Consider the following 15,592-nt stretch of genomic DNA (forward strand, 5'->3'; position numbering starts at 1 on the left):
TCTGGTTTTTGTCCATAACAGTCCATCAGTCATAAATATAAAGTGCGAGTATCCTCGTCAAATTATCCTTATACCCGAAGTTAAATATTCCAACTAATTGGGGACTTAAACTATAACAAGGTCTTAATACTTTGTTTAATAATTACACCAGGTTATCGACTGCGTGTAACTCAAGGTTTTAATACTTTGTTAACAATTATGCCAAGTGTCCTTGTACATAATTTCACCCCTGTTTTAATAATTCTAGTGACTATTAATCCATTCTCGTGTCCGGTTAAATGAACGATTATCCGTACATATAAATACCCCGCCCATCGTGTCCGATCGAGTGTATATGGTTATTTATAGGGACGTCCAATTGTAAATCTTTATATTAAAATTAACAAACTATCATTTAGTTAAATAAATATAAAGCCCATTATTAGCCCATAGTCTAATTTCCACAAGTGTCGTTCTTTTGTCCAAACCTCAATTATGGTACAAAGCCCAATTACCCAATTTTAGTAATTAGCCCAACATCATGATTACTTCGGATTAAATAAGCATAATAATAACTTAGCTACGAGACATTAAATTAAAAAGGTTGAACATAACTTACAATGATTAAAAATAGCGTAGCGTTACACGGACAGAATTTCGACTTACAACCTTACAACATTCGCTAACATACCCTTATTATTAGAATTAAAATTAAAATTAAAATTAAAATTAAAATTAAAATATAAATTATATATATATATATTACGTATAGATATATTGAGAGAGATAGATTATATTCTTCATTTTTACGTCGAACTGCGTTGCCTTTTATAGGGATTTGAGTACAGGTGAGCTCCGCGACTTGCGGCCTTTTTCCTCTTCAAACTCCGCGAGTCGCGGAGTTTGTTTTTACAGCTCACCCAGCTTTGGTTCTTTGTTTGTCGACGGATTTTATAAATAAATATAATATATAAATAATTTTAGTAATTATTTAAATATTATATTATATTTATGTGCATAGTTGACTTGTAATTTTTAGTCCGTTGCGTCGAGCGTTGAGAGTTGACTCTGGTCCCGGTTCCGGATTTTTGAACGTCCTTGCTTACAATTTAATATCTTGTACTTTGCGTTTTGAATCTTGTACTCTTGTAATTTCGAGACGTTTCTTATCAATAATTGGAACCTCTTTGATTGTCTTTTGTACTTTTGAGCTTTTTGGTCGTTTGCATCTTCAATTCGTCGAATCTGCCTTTTGTCTTCACCTTTTATTATTTAAACGAATATCACTTGTAAATAGGACAATTGCAACTAAAAGCTTGTCTTTCTTGAGGAATAATGCTATGAAATATATGTTCGTTTTTAGCATTATCACATTCAAACGAAGATTGTTGAGGAACCAACCATTAAATCAGAATCCTCTAGTGATTCAGATTCAACAAATTCAATCATGGAGAATCTGGAACCTCTAAATATGGAAGACCGAATGAGAGCTAAACGCACTGGAAAGGTCACGCAATTACTCAACCAGACATTAATGTGCCAGATTATGAAATCAAAGGACAAATCCTACACATGGTGACAAATCAATGCCAATTTAGTGGTGCGCCGAAGGAAGATCCAAACGAACATTTTCGAACATTTAATAGGATCTGTACACTATTTAAAATTCGAGAAGTTGAGGATGAACAGATATATCTCATGTTATTTCCCTGGACTTTAAAGGGAGAAGCCAAAGATTGGTTAGAATCGTTACCTGAAGGGGCGATTGATACATGGGACGTTTTAGTTGAAAATTTTCTTAAACAATTCTTTCCGGTATCTAAAGCCGTAAGACTTCAAGGAGAAATTATTACGTTCACACAAAAGCCAATTAAAACTCTATATGAAGCATGGACAAGATTTGAAAAGTTATTAAGAGGATGTCCGCAACATGGTTTAGACACTTGTCAAATAGTACAAATATTCTACCAAGGATGCGACATCACTACAAGGAAAGACATCGATATAGCAGCTGGTGGTTCCATTATGAAGAAAACAGCAACTGATGCTTACAAAATTATTGATAACACTGCTTCCCACTCACATGAGTGGCACCAAGAAAAAGATATCGTTAGATCATCTAAAGCAGCTAGAGCCGATTCTAGCCATGACTTAGATTCCATTTCCGCAAAGATAGATGCTGTCGAGAGACGAATGGAAAAGATAACTAAAGATATTCACTCAATACGAATTAGTTGTGAGCAGTGTGGAGGACCACATTTGACAAAAGATTGTCTCAATATTGAACTAACAATAGAACAAAGAGAGAATGTTTCATACATAAACCAAAGGCCTGGAAATAATTATCAGAATAATTATCAACCGCCAAGACCGATCTACAATCAAAACCAGAATTATAACCGAAATGTTCCATACAACTGTAGTGACCCGAACTTTTCCATGTTTATATATATTAATTGAGATTGATATTTACATGATTAAATGTTTCCAACATGTTAAGCAATCAAACTTGTTAAGACTTGATTAATTGAAATAGGTTTCATATAGACAATTGACCACCCAAGTTGACCGGTGATTCACGAATGATAAAACTTGTAAAAACTATATGATGACATATATATGGTTATATATATAGTTAACATGATATTATGATATGTAAACATATCATTAAGTATATTAACAATGAACTACATATGTAAAAACAAGACTACTAACTTAATGATTTTGAAACGAGACATATATGTAACGATTATCGTTGTAACGACATTTAATGTATATATATCATATTAAGAGATATTCGTACATCATAATATCATGATAATATAATAATTTAAAATCTATTTTGATATTATAAACATTGGGTTAACAACATTTAACAAGATCGTTAACCTAAAGGTTTCAAAACAACATTTACATGTAACGACTAACGATGACTTAACGACTCAGTTAAAATGTATATACATGTAGTGTTTTAATATGTATTCATACACTTTTGAAAGACTTCAATACACTTATCAAAATACTTCTACTTAACAAAAATGCTTACAATTACATCCTCGTTCAGTTTCATCAACAATTCTACTCGTATGCACCCGTATTCGTACTCGTACAATACACAGCTTTTAGATGTATGTACTATTGGTATATACACTCCAATGATCAGCTCTTAGCAGCCCATGTGAGTCACCTAACACATGTGGGAACCATCATTTGGTAACTAGCATGAAATATCTCATAAAATTACAAAAATATGAGTAATCATTCATGACTTATTTACATGAAAACAAAATTACATATCCTTTATATCTAATCCATACACCAACGACCAAAAACACCTACAAACACTTTCATACTTCAATTTGCTTCATCTAATTGATCTCTCTCAAGTTCTATCTTCAAGTTCTAAGTGTTCTTCATAAATTTCAAAAGTTCTAGTTTCATAAAATCAAGAATACTTTCAAGTTTGCTAGCTCACTTCCAATCTTGTAAGGTGATCATCCAACCTCAAGAAATCTTTGTTTCTTACAGTAGGTTATCATTCTAATACAAGGTAATAATCATATTCAAACTTTGGTTCAATTTCTATAACTATAACAATCTTATTTCAAGTGATGATCTTACTTGAACTTGTTTTCGTGTCATGATTTTGCTTCAAGAACTTTGAGCCATCCAAGGATCTATTGAAGCTAGATCCATTTTTCTCTTTTCCAGTAGGTTCATCCAAGGAACTTAAGGTAGTAATGATGTTCATAACATCATTCGATTCATACATATAAAGCTATCTTATTCGAAGGTTTAAACTTGTAATCACTAGAACATAGTTTAGTTAATTCTAAACTTGTTCGCAAACAAAAGTTAATCCTTCTAACTTGACTTTTAAAATCAACTAAACACATGTTCTATATCTATATGATATGCTAACTTAATGATTTAAAACCTGGAAACACGAAAAACACCGTAAAACCGGATTTACGCCGTCGTAGTAACACCGCGGGCTGTTTTGGGTTAGTTAATTAAAAACTATGATAAACTTTGATTTAAAAGTTGTTATTCTGAGAAAATGATTTTTATTATGAACATGAAACTATATCCAAAAATTATGGTTAAACTCAAAGTGGAAGTATGTTTTCTAAAATGGTCATCTAGACGTCGTTCTTTCGACTGAAATGACTACCTTTACAAAAACGACTTGTAACTTATTTTTCCGACTATAAACCTATACTTTTCTGTTTAGATTCATAAAATAGAGTTCAATATGAAACCATAGCAATTTGATTCACTCAAAACGGATTTAAAATGAAGAAGTTATGGGTAAAACAAGATTGGATAATTTTTCTCATTTTAGCTACGTGAAAATTGGTAACAAATCTATTCCAACCATAACTTAATCAACTTGTATTGTATATTATGTAATCTTGAGATACCATAGACACGTATACAATGTTTCGACCTATCATGTCGACACATCTATATATATTTCGGAACAACCATAGACACTCTATATGTGAATGTTGGAGTTAGCTATACAGGGTTGAGGTTGATTCCAAAATATATATAGTTTGAGTTGTGATCAATACTGAGATACGTATACACTGGGTCGTGGATTGATTCAAGATAATATTTATCGATTTATTTCTGTACATCTAACTGTGGACAACTAGTTGTAGGTTACTAACGAGGACAGCTGACTTAATAAACTTAAAACATCAAAATATATTAAAAGTGTTGTAAATATATTTTGAACATACTTTGATATATATATGTATATATTGTTATAGGTTCGTGAATCAACCAGTGGCCAAGTCTTACTTCCCGACGAAGTAAAAATCTGTGAAAGTGAGTTATAGTCCCACTTTTAAAATCTAATATTTTTGGGATGAGAATACATGCAGGTTTTATAAATGATTTACAAAATAGACACAAGTACGTGAAACTACATTCTATGGTTGAATTATCGAAATCGAATATGCCCCTTTTTATTAAGTCTGGTAATCTAAGAATTAGGGAACAGACACCCTAATTGACGCGAATCCTAAAGATAGATCTATTGGGCCTAACAAACCCCATCCAAAGTACCGGATGCTTTAGTACTTCGAAATTTATATCATATCCGAAGGGTGTCCCGGAATGATGGGGATATTCTTATATATGCATCTTGTTATTGTCGGTTACCAGGTGTTCACCATATGAGTGATTTTTATCTCTATGTATGGGATGTGTATTGAAATATGAAATCTTGTGGTCTATTATTATGATTTGATATATATAGGTTAAACCTATAACTCACCAACATTTTTGTTGACGTTTTAAGCATGTTTATTCTCAGGTGATTATTAAGAGCTTCCGCTGTCGCATACTTAAATAAGGACGAGATTTGGAGTCCATGCTTGTATGATATTGTGTAAAAACTGCATTCAAGAAACTTATTTTGTTGTAACATATTTGTATTGTAAACCATTATGTAATGGTCGTGTGTAAACAGGATATTTTAGATTATCATTATTTGATAATCTACGTAAAGCTTTTTAAACCTTTATTGATGAAATAAAGGTTATGGTTTGTTTTAAAATGAATGCAGTCTTTGAAAAACGTCTCATATAGAGGTCAAAACCTCGCAACGAAATCAATTAATATGGAACGTTTTTAATCAATAAGAACGGGACATTTCAACAACAACCAACAAGGTCCTAGTAATCAACAAGTATCCAACAATACTTACAATCAGCAAAGACCTAATTTTCAAAATAAACCACCACAAACCGATGATAAAAAGCCAAATTTAGAAGACATGATGTCAAAGCTAGTTGAATCTCAAACACAGTTTTTCACATCTCAGAAACAAATGAATGAACAAAATGCTCAAGCATTTAGAAATCAACAAGCTTCTATTCAAAATCTGGAACAAGAAGTAAGTAACCTAGCAAGGTTAATAGGTGAAAGAAAACCGGGAAGTCTACCAAGTGATACAAATGCTAACCCTCGGAATGAAACAGCTAAAGCCATTACCACAAGAAGTGGTATTACACTTAAACCACATGAAATACCGATGATGCTATTCCTACTCCACAAGAACCACAACCTGAACAAGATAAGGAAACAGAACCGGTAGTTGAAAAGGTTAATGAAGATAACACAGTTAAGGCTAAACCTTATGTTAAACCATACCAACCACCACTTCCTTACCCGATTAAAATGAGAAAAGAGAGACTTGAAGCCAAGCAATCCAAATTCTTGGATATGTTTAAACAGATAAATGTAAATCTTCCTTTCATTGATGTGATTTTAGGAATGCCTAGATATGCTAAATTTCTGAAAGATCTGATCACAAATAGAAAGAAAATGGAAGAACTCTCGGCTGTTACTATGAATGCTAATTGTTCTACCGTGCTGTTGAATAAGATACCAGAAAAACTTTCAGATCCAGGAAGTTTCACAATTCCATGTTTTCTGGGTAGTCTTAGTTCAATAGAAGCATTGGCAGATTTAGGTGCTAGTATAAATTTAATGCCGTATTCACTATACGCTAAACTAGACCTTGGAGAATTGAAACCAACACGAATAAGTATACAACTAGCCGATCGATCAGTAAAATATCCTAGAGGGATAATGGAGAACATGCTAGTTAAAGTTGGTACTTTAGTATTTCCAGTAGATTTTGTTATTCTGGACATGGAAGAAGATTCTCGAGTACCTCTCATATTAGGAAGACCATTCTTAAACACGGCTAAAGCAATAATAGACGTGTTTGGTAAGAAACTGACCCTAAGTATAGAGGACGAGAGTGTTACCTTTTCTGTTGATAGAGCTATGCAACAACCGCAATCTGCAGATGATACATGTTATTATATTCAAACTATAGATTCACATGCAGAATTGTTAGAAGAATTTCCAGAATTACAAGGAACAGGAGAATGTTCTTTAGGAGAAGGAACTGAACCAATTGATGAAACTGAAATGTTAGCTACAATTATGGCTAATGGATATGAACCAACAACAGAAGAAATTCAAATGCTAAAAGAGGAAGACAGATATCGATATAAATCATCGATAGAAGAACCACCGACAGTAGAGTTAAAGCCACTACCAAACCATTTGGAATATGCTTATTTACATGGTGAGTCTGAATTACCTGTAATAATATCATCTTCTCTTATTGAAAATGAAAAATCTCAACTCATTTCTGTGCTAAAAGCTCATAAACCAGCTATTGCATGGAAGATTCATGATATTAAAGGAATAAGTCCTTCGTATTGCACACATAAAATCCTTATGGAAGAAGGTCATAAAATGTATGTGCAACGCCAACGAAGACTAAATCCTAATATGCAAGATGTTGTTAAGAAAGAAATTATTAAACTGCTAGATGCAGGTTTAATTTATCCAATCTCTGATAGTCCATGGGTAAGTCCAGTTCAATGCGTGCCTAAGAAGGGTGGCATGACTATCATCACAAATGAGAAAAATGAGCTTATTCCTACTAGGACTGTAACAGGATGGCGTGTCTGTATTGATTATAGAAAATTAAATGACTCCACCAGAAAAGATCACTTTCCCTTACCTTTCATTGATCAAATGTTGGAAAGATTAGCCGGAAATAGTTAGTATTGTTTTCTTGATGGTTTTTCCGGATATTTTCAAATTCCAATAGTACCCGAGGACCAAGAGAAAACCACATTCACGTGCCCTTATGGTACTTTTGCTTATAAACGCATGCCATTTGGACTTTGCAACGCCCCTGCAACCTTTCAAAGGTGCATGATGGAAGTTTTCATGGATGACTTTTCAGTCTTCGGTGATACTTTTGAATCATGTCTAGTTAATCTTGAACGAATGCTTATTAGATGCGAACAATCAAATCTAGTACTTAATTAGCAGAAATACCATTTCATGGTTAAAGAAGGCATCGTTCTTGGTCATAAAATTTCAAATGAAGAAATTGAAGTGGATAGAGTTAAAGTAGAGGTAATTGCTAAACTTCCACATCCCACCAATGTTAGAGGAGTTAGGAGTTTTCTAGGGCATGCCGGTTTTTACCGACGTTTCATAAAAGATTTTTCTAAAATTGCCACTCCTATGAATAAACTCCTAGAAAAGGATGCTCCATTCATCTTTTCAGATGAATGTATCAAATCTTTTAATATTCTTAAAGAAAAACTCACTAATGCGCCGATTATGATAACTCCAAATTGGAATCTACCGTTTGAACTTATGTGCGATGCAAGTGATTTTGCAATGGGAGCCATTTTAGGACAAAGGATTGAAAAACGATTTCAACCTATTTATTATGCTAGTAAGACGTTACAAGAAGCACACAAAAATTACACAACTACTGAAAAAGAACTCCTTGCTATTGTCTTTGCTTTTGACAAATTTCGTTCATATCTCGTTCTAGCTAAAACGGTGGTCTATACCGACCATTCTGCTCTTAGATACCTATTTTCGAAACAAGATGCTAAACCACGATTAATCCGTTGGATCTTACTCTTACAAGAGTTCGATATTGAAATCCGAGATAAAAAGGGAGCAGAAAATCTCGCCGCTGATCATCTTTCTCGTCTTGAAAATCCCGAATTAGAAGTTCTAAATGAATCGGCCATACAAGACAACTTTCCTGATGAATATCTATTGAAGATAGATTATAATGAAATTCCATGGTTTGGAGACTATGCAAACTACTTAGTATGTGGATTCCTTGAAAAAAGATTGTCGTACCAAAAATGAAAGAAATTCTTTAGTGATATAAAACACTATTTCTGGGAAGATCCACATTTGTTTAAAAGTTGTCCCGATGGAATAATACGCCGATGTGTATTCGGAGATGAAGCTAGTAAAATCTTAAACCATTGTCACACAGGACCAATAGGAGGGCATTATGGGCCTCAACTCACAGCAAGAAAAGTTTACGATGCTGGATTCTATTGGCCTACAATTTTCAAAGACGCACACCTTCTTTGCAAATCCTGTGATGCTTGTCAAAGGGCCGGAAAAATAATTCAACGTGATGAAATGCCACAAAATGTCATTCAAGTATGTGAAGTATTTGACATTTGGGGTATTGGCTTTATGGGTCCATTTCTAAAATCTCATAATAATCTCTACATTCTCGTTGCCATTGATTATGTATCTAAATGGGTGGAAGCACAAGCTCTCCCAACTAACGATGCACGAGTTGTAGTCAACTTTTTAAAACGTCTTTTTGCAAGGTTTGGAACACCGAAAGCTTTAATAAGTGATCGGGGTACTCATTTCTGTAATAATCAACTTGAGAAAGTTCTTAAAAGATATGGAGTAACTCATAAAATCTCCACCGCTTATCATCCACAAACAAGTGGACAAGTTGAAAATACCAACCGAACTTTAAAACGTATTCTAGAGAAAATCGTAGGATCAAATCCGAAGGAATGATCCATTAAATTGGAGGATGCACTCTGGGCTTTTAGAACAGTCTACAAAACTCCAATTGGAACAACACCTTTTAAACTCGTTTACGGAAAAGCATGTCATCTTCCAGTAGAAATTGAACACAAAGCATTTTGGGCTTTGAAGACATGTAATCTTGATTTACATGAAGCTGGACGTCTACGATTAAGTCAACTAAATGAATTAGAAGAATTAAGACATGAAGCATACGAAAATTCCTTAATCCATAAGGAAAGAACGAAGAAATGGCATGATAAAAGAATCAGAAGTTCAAAAGAATTTAAAGAAGGAGACAGAGTTCTTCTTTTCAATTCACGATTCAAGCTATTTCCTAGAAAATTTAAATCAAGATGGTCTGGACCATTTATAGTCAAAAGAGTTTTCCCATACGGAACAGTAGAATTAATAAATTCAAATGGGATTGAATTTAAGGATAATGGTCACAGAGTTAAACATTACATATATAGTCCAATGGAAGTTGACAACGAAGTTAATCAAAATTTCGACACCACAGCTAACTAAGTGTGGGGAGAATCAAGTCTTTAAAGGATAATATGTATTTCTGTTAGAGTTAGATGTTCTGTTTTCATGTAGTTTCCGAGAATGGAATCCGAATGGTCTTTCCCTAGCAGACCCTAAAGAACTAGTCTTCTCCCCCCATTCTAAATTTTTATTTTTTTTAGGTTTTACAAGATGAAGACTTCCTGTGAACTAAACCATGGTCTAATGCTACACGCTTTGATCACTAAACGTAATAATGACACTCTTCCAAGTGAAATAGTATCATTAATCAGAGGTAAATTGAACGGAGTAAGAAAAGAATCCAGGAACGAAAATAATAAGTTACAATTTGGTAAAGGAAAATCAAAATCCGCAGCGAAAAGAAGAGCACGACACCTTGAAAGATGTCACAAATGTGGAAAATGGTTACACGAAGGAAAATGTTCGACGAATCAGACATATTCCAATACCGAATTCGTTACTTTATGTAGAGATGGACCGTTCATATGTTTCGAAGAAAAAACATTGAATGCTCGAGGTTACGATTATGTAGCTATGAAAAACCAATTAGTCCGACTCTCTTATGAGTGGGCTAAAACAGGTCACTAAGAATTCTATTTCACAGGTAAGTTTGTACAGTTTTCAGTTTTTATTTTTATTTTTATTTTTAACCTTTTGATAATAAACGCTAAATCGTTCGCTATAAAGTATTAAATTGGTACTCAATAAAATTAGGTTTTGCGACCAAAATTATAGATATCATACAAAAATTTACTACATTACTGCGAAATTTACCGTTTATTCTTAAGGTATAAATATCTTTAATCAATCAACCCAAAATATTTCAAAAATTCGTCATGAGTTAAACTAGGTTATGAAACCGAAATTACTTTACCGAAAAGAGGGGCGTATGTTTTTGATAATATTTGATTGATTAAAGTGGGATAAAAGACCAAAAAGATTTTTATTTTTATTTTTACTTTGTTTTTAAAATTAATACTAAATTGATATTTTAAACCCTTTTAAAAAAATAAATATATTTAAGTTTGTAAATATTTGAAAAATTAATATTTTTAATATAAGTTTGTATGTATAAAAACAAAAATATAATATAAGTTTGGTGTGAATTTTTAATAATAATATGAATTTTTAATTTTATGCATTTTAAATTTATGTTTTGTGTGAATTTAAAAACAAAAATTTACTTTATTTCGTTAAGTTAAAAATTTGATTTTTAAAATTCGACGTGAGTTGAAGACTAGGTCGTTAAACCGAAATTGCTCTACCCAAGGGAGGGACGAGAACTTTTATTATCATTATTTTTAATCTTATTGAATTAAAGTATGCCAAAAACATTTAAAAAAACCTCAAAAAAAAATCTTTACTTTTAAAACCGCGCTTTGAATTGACAAATTTTAAAATTTTGGCGAGGGATGGACTAGAACAACGATCCGAAACGCCCTCATCCTAAAAAGAAACAAATTTTTAAAATTTTATTAATTATATGTTTTATAAGTTATAAGGTTATATAAAAAAAAAAGAAGCCAAAGTACAGTACCCGGACCCCCATGCGATCGCATGGGTTTTGAACTCCAACTCCATGCGATCGCATGGAGCTGGAAAATAGGCCAGATATCAAAAGGCCAGCGAGTTCTGTCTTCACCACAAACACACACACATATCACCAAAATATTCTCAAATCCTCTCTAAAATTCGCAATTTTTCACCATAATTCATCAAATTTCTCACTCTAATCATAAAATTGTTCAGAAGTTTATCAAAAAAGGTAAAAATTACACCCCTAAATCTCTTTAAATTTAATTTTTAGTGTTCTTGAGCTATATTTTACCTAATTTAATTTTGTTAGTTTCTAGTGTAATTAGTGTTAAATTGTTAGTATATTATGCATGTATAACCTAGATTGATGTTATTTAACAGGATTTGAAGACAAAAACTTCAAAATTTTTAGAAATCTAGGGTTTGTGTTCTTGAGCAATTTGGGGCTTTTTGATATAAATAGGTTATGGTCGATTTTTGTCATGAATTATTGCTAAATTGAGAAATGTAACATGTTTATGTAGCTAAATGATCCAAACTTTAATCCTAAACATGATTTTTGAAGATTAAAGTAGACTTTTTAGTTGCAAAATTCATGAACTTGATTAATTTGATATAATTGCCATTTGAGACTTGTTTAATTGCTAGTAATGACTATTTTGACATGTTATTTGAGTTAAATGCTTATGAACTTTGTCTACGTTTTCATATGTGCTTATTTGAAAAAGTGTAGAATTGTAAAAAAAAATGTGAAAATGTGTATAAGTTTAATTTTGATTTAACATGTTATTGTGATTGTTTTAAGTTGTTATTTTGCTAACACTAATGCATATATGGATGCAAAATTTTGTGTTTAATGTGTTTTGCAGAGAGCCGATACTGGAGGTTCATCATCATCATCTAGACGACCTGCTCCAGAACCTGAACCAGAAATGCAATATGAATCCGAACAAGAACCACAACAGGAACCACAACATCAGCCTGATCAACATGTACCTTATTATGATCCGCTACAGTTTGTTACTGAATTCATAGTATTTCTGATGCATCCACCTGTAGAATACCCAACGATTCCTGAACACACATTGCATCCTAATTTGAGATTCGATAGACGATGGAGAGATTACCCGGCATATCAAATTAATAAATTCAAATTAGTAACAAAAGATGTAGAGGTGCCTAGGGTAATTGATTGGGATCCTTTGGAAAGGGTCCAACTAGCTGACCGTGTTAGGGAGCATCTGATTCAAAGGTATGGCAGCACTTCTTTTACTGATTGGGAACACTTATTCACCATTCGTAGACCTGTATATAAGGAATGGTGTGTTGAGCTGATGAGTGCTATAGCGTTAAATGTAGACGTAGATAGATTAGATGATAGAAGTTTTCTTAGATTTATACTTGGTGGTAGGATGTACAGGATGTCCATGCTGGACATGGCCAGGGCATTACAGATATATACGCCCGCTGAATTACTACTACCCGATTGTATGAATTTGATTTATCGTGGTGAAAGGGTAGATAGGAATTTTGATGCAAACGCCGTCTGGAGGCGTATGTCAGATTATAATGTTTTTGGGCGGGGAGGAACACATACCTACTTACATATTAACAGAGCCGAGCTTCATATAATTCATAGATTTTTGGCTAACTCGATTACACAGAGAGGTCACAACAAGGAAAAATTGACCTTACATACCTAAAGTGTATTCGAGACCCAAGAGGCTTTGTTAATATCCCCTACTGTGTTGGTTTTTATTTATCTAAGATGGTTGAAGGAATACAGGAAGGGGGGATAATTGGAGGAGGTATTTTTGTTACTCTCATTGGAGAGTATTTGGGTGTAAATAAGGACCAAGGGGGTCCACTTTTGGAATGTAGGGAACAGGTTGAGCTTTTAGGATTAAGGGTTTATACTGGAGCTAAGGTATTAAAGAGTAGTCGTAACCAGGCAATACCCTATGTAGGTAGTCATCCTCAGGTAGAGAGAGGCTCAGACGAGGAGATGGAGGAAGCGGATGACATTAGGGATGTCATTCGGGAGGCTATGACTGATGTCTACCAGCGTGTAGAGGAGGTAGATATGACAAACGCGGAGAGATTTCGTCGGATGGAGCAGTGGCAAGCCCGGAATGATTACGAGCATTCCAGGAAACGACAGCATGATAGATGGGACTATCATCAGCGTCAGATTATGAGCCTGCTGTCACCTCAGGAGCACTACGTTCCGACCCGACCAGCTTACTATCCTCCACACCAGCCCGAGATGAGACCGCCATTCACTCTCTACGACCCTAACCAGGCATACCAATACACCTATCACCAACCATGGAACCCGGACAATAACATGAACTGGAACCCCTATCCAGATTGATTTAGTTCCGGTTGGTAATTTATATGATTTTTAATTTTTATTATTTCTGTTTATTTATGTTTAAACACATTATATTATGATACTTTTATTGTAATGTTTAATATTTTTATTTGTTGTACTAATGTTTCATATTTGATTTGAAAGTGGGATTTTAAGTCCCATTTCAAATTGCCATGCATGTTTATATTTGTATTGCATGTATATTGTCGATTGTACAAAACAGGGTGAAACAGCACATTTTCAAAGACTGGCATTAAGTTCAGCAAAAGCTAATACTTTTGACGACAAAACGAAAAACAAATGTGATGTAACAACAAGACGGAATGAACAAATGATATGCACCATTTATCATTCAGCAAACAAACGCCAATATGTTTGGAAACTTTGTTAAAATTTAATCATTTTTCTACGCTAATCACCCTCAATAATTTAAACTGTTACTGATTTCTTGCAAATGAGGGCATTGCAAGATCTTAAGTGTGGGAAGGGGTTAAATTCTTTCTGATTTTTAAAATTTTAAATTAAACACTTGGTTACCATTAAAAATACTAGTAAAGTAGTAGTTGTATTAGAATCTAGTGCTCTCTGATAATAAAGAACAGCCCTAGTCTTATATACTGACTACCCATTTCTAGTAAAATTTTCAAAATTTTCAATTAAATGAATTCAAAATCATGTTTATACATATTTATGAACGATAAAACTAGGTGTTAACACCGAAATTATTGTTACCTCGGAAAGGACATAAATTGAGAAACAAACCTAAAATGTTAGAATTCATTTAAAATGGAATAGAGAACAATAAAAAGTCAAATAAAAGAAAATAAAAGCCAAGTGTGGGAAAATTTACCAAGTTATTTAAAACATATGTCACATATTTTTGTAACAAATAATTGAAAATACTTTTGCTTTAAGACTAAACTAATCAGTTTTACCCGATTTACTGTACTATATTTGAAAGAAAAATGGATCTACACGACGAATCAATTCCATCATTAAAAGGAAGTAAAGTCTTCCGAAAAAGAAACGCGCTTCTTGATTTAGGTCATGAAGTTGTCGTCCAGACCAGCTGTAGGTTGACGAAAAATCTAGAAAAGTCATCTCTAAAATCAGCAGGAAATCCACAGACCTCAGCATCAAACAGGGTCGCCAAGTGGTCAGACTTATCCTAACCATGAGAGGATCTGTCTTGTAAAATGGGGAGGACGCCGTGCAAATTAGCTGGATAAGACTAATGAATCAGATCCCCAGAAAGGATAATCTCCTTAAAGATCAAAAATCAGCTTTTAAGACTGATATTACTCAATCCTAGAGATTGACTTTTAAAGATTGAGAATTACAAACTCATGGAATTCGATGATATCTAAACTCGATCTTGAACGAGAAAATATTTTGATCAAAATTACAAACCGATTTGTTTTCTGAAAACTCATTTTCAATGCGTTCATTACCATTGAACGTAAAATCCTAGGAATTCACCTGGAATTCATTAGGTCACCTGAACCAAATTCGGTGTCAACCGTAAGAATGGTGGTTGCATAGTATGGTCAAAGACAGGACCCTATGCCAGACCGAAAAATTATAAGAGTGAGCTTTACTATTGCTCCTACCAAGGATAGTAATTGCATCCGACACGTTATAGACCATAATTAAAAGCATGTCAGGGGACATTGCCTTAACAGTTGCTTGTTCAACGCTTTCCTTCACAACCAGACGGTAGTTTATCGAAAGGTAATATATGGAACAAGTATACTGGACGTG

General features: G+C 33.5%; 1 non-coding gene across 1 annotated transcript; it reads right to left on the bottom strand.

The window, feature by feature from the left end:
• Positions 1-1,809: 1,809 nt before the first annotated feature.
• On the bottom strand, positions 1,810-1,916 carry LOC139856409 (small nucleolar RNA R71). The gene has a single exon (XR_011761891.1). It is a non-coding gene; the product is annotated as a small nucleolar RNA R71 (small nucleolar RNA).
• Between the last annotated feature and the right edge of the window lie 13,676 nt (positions 1,917-15,592).

Source organism: Rutidosis leptorrhynchoides, chromosome 6 (assembly GCF_046630445.1).
Source record: "Rutidosis leptorrhynchoides isolate AG116_Rl617_1_P2 chromosome 6, CSIRO_AGI_Rlap_v1, whole genome shotgun sequence".
Classification (NCBI taxonomy): Eukaryota; Viridiplantae; Streptophyta; class Magnoliopsida; order Asterales; family Asteraceae; genus Rutidosis; species Rutidosis leptorrhynchoides.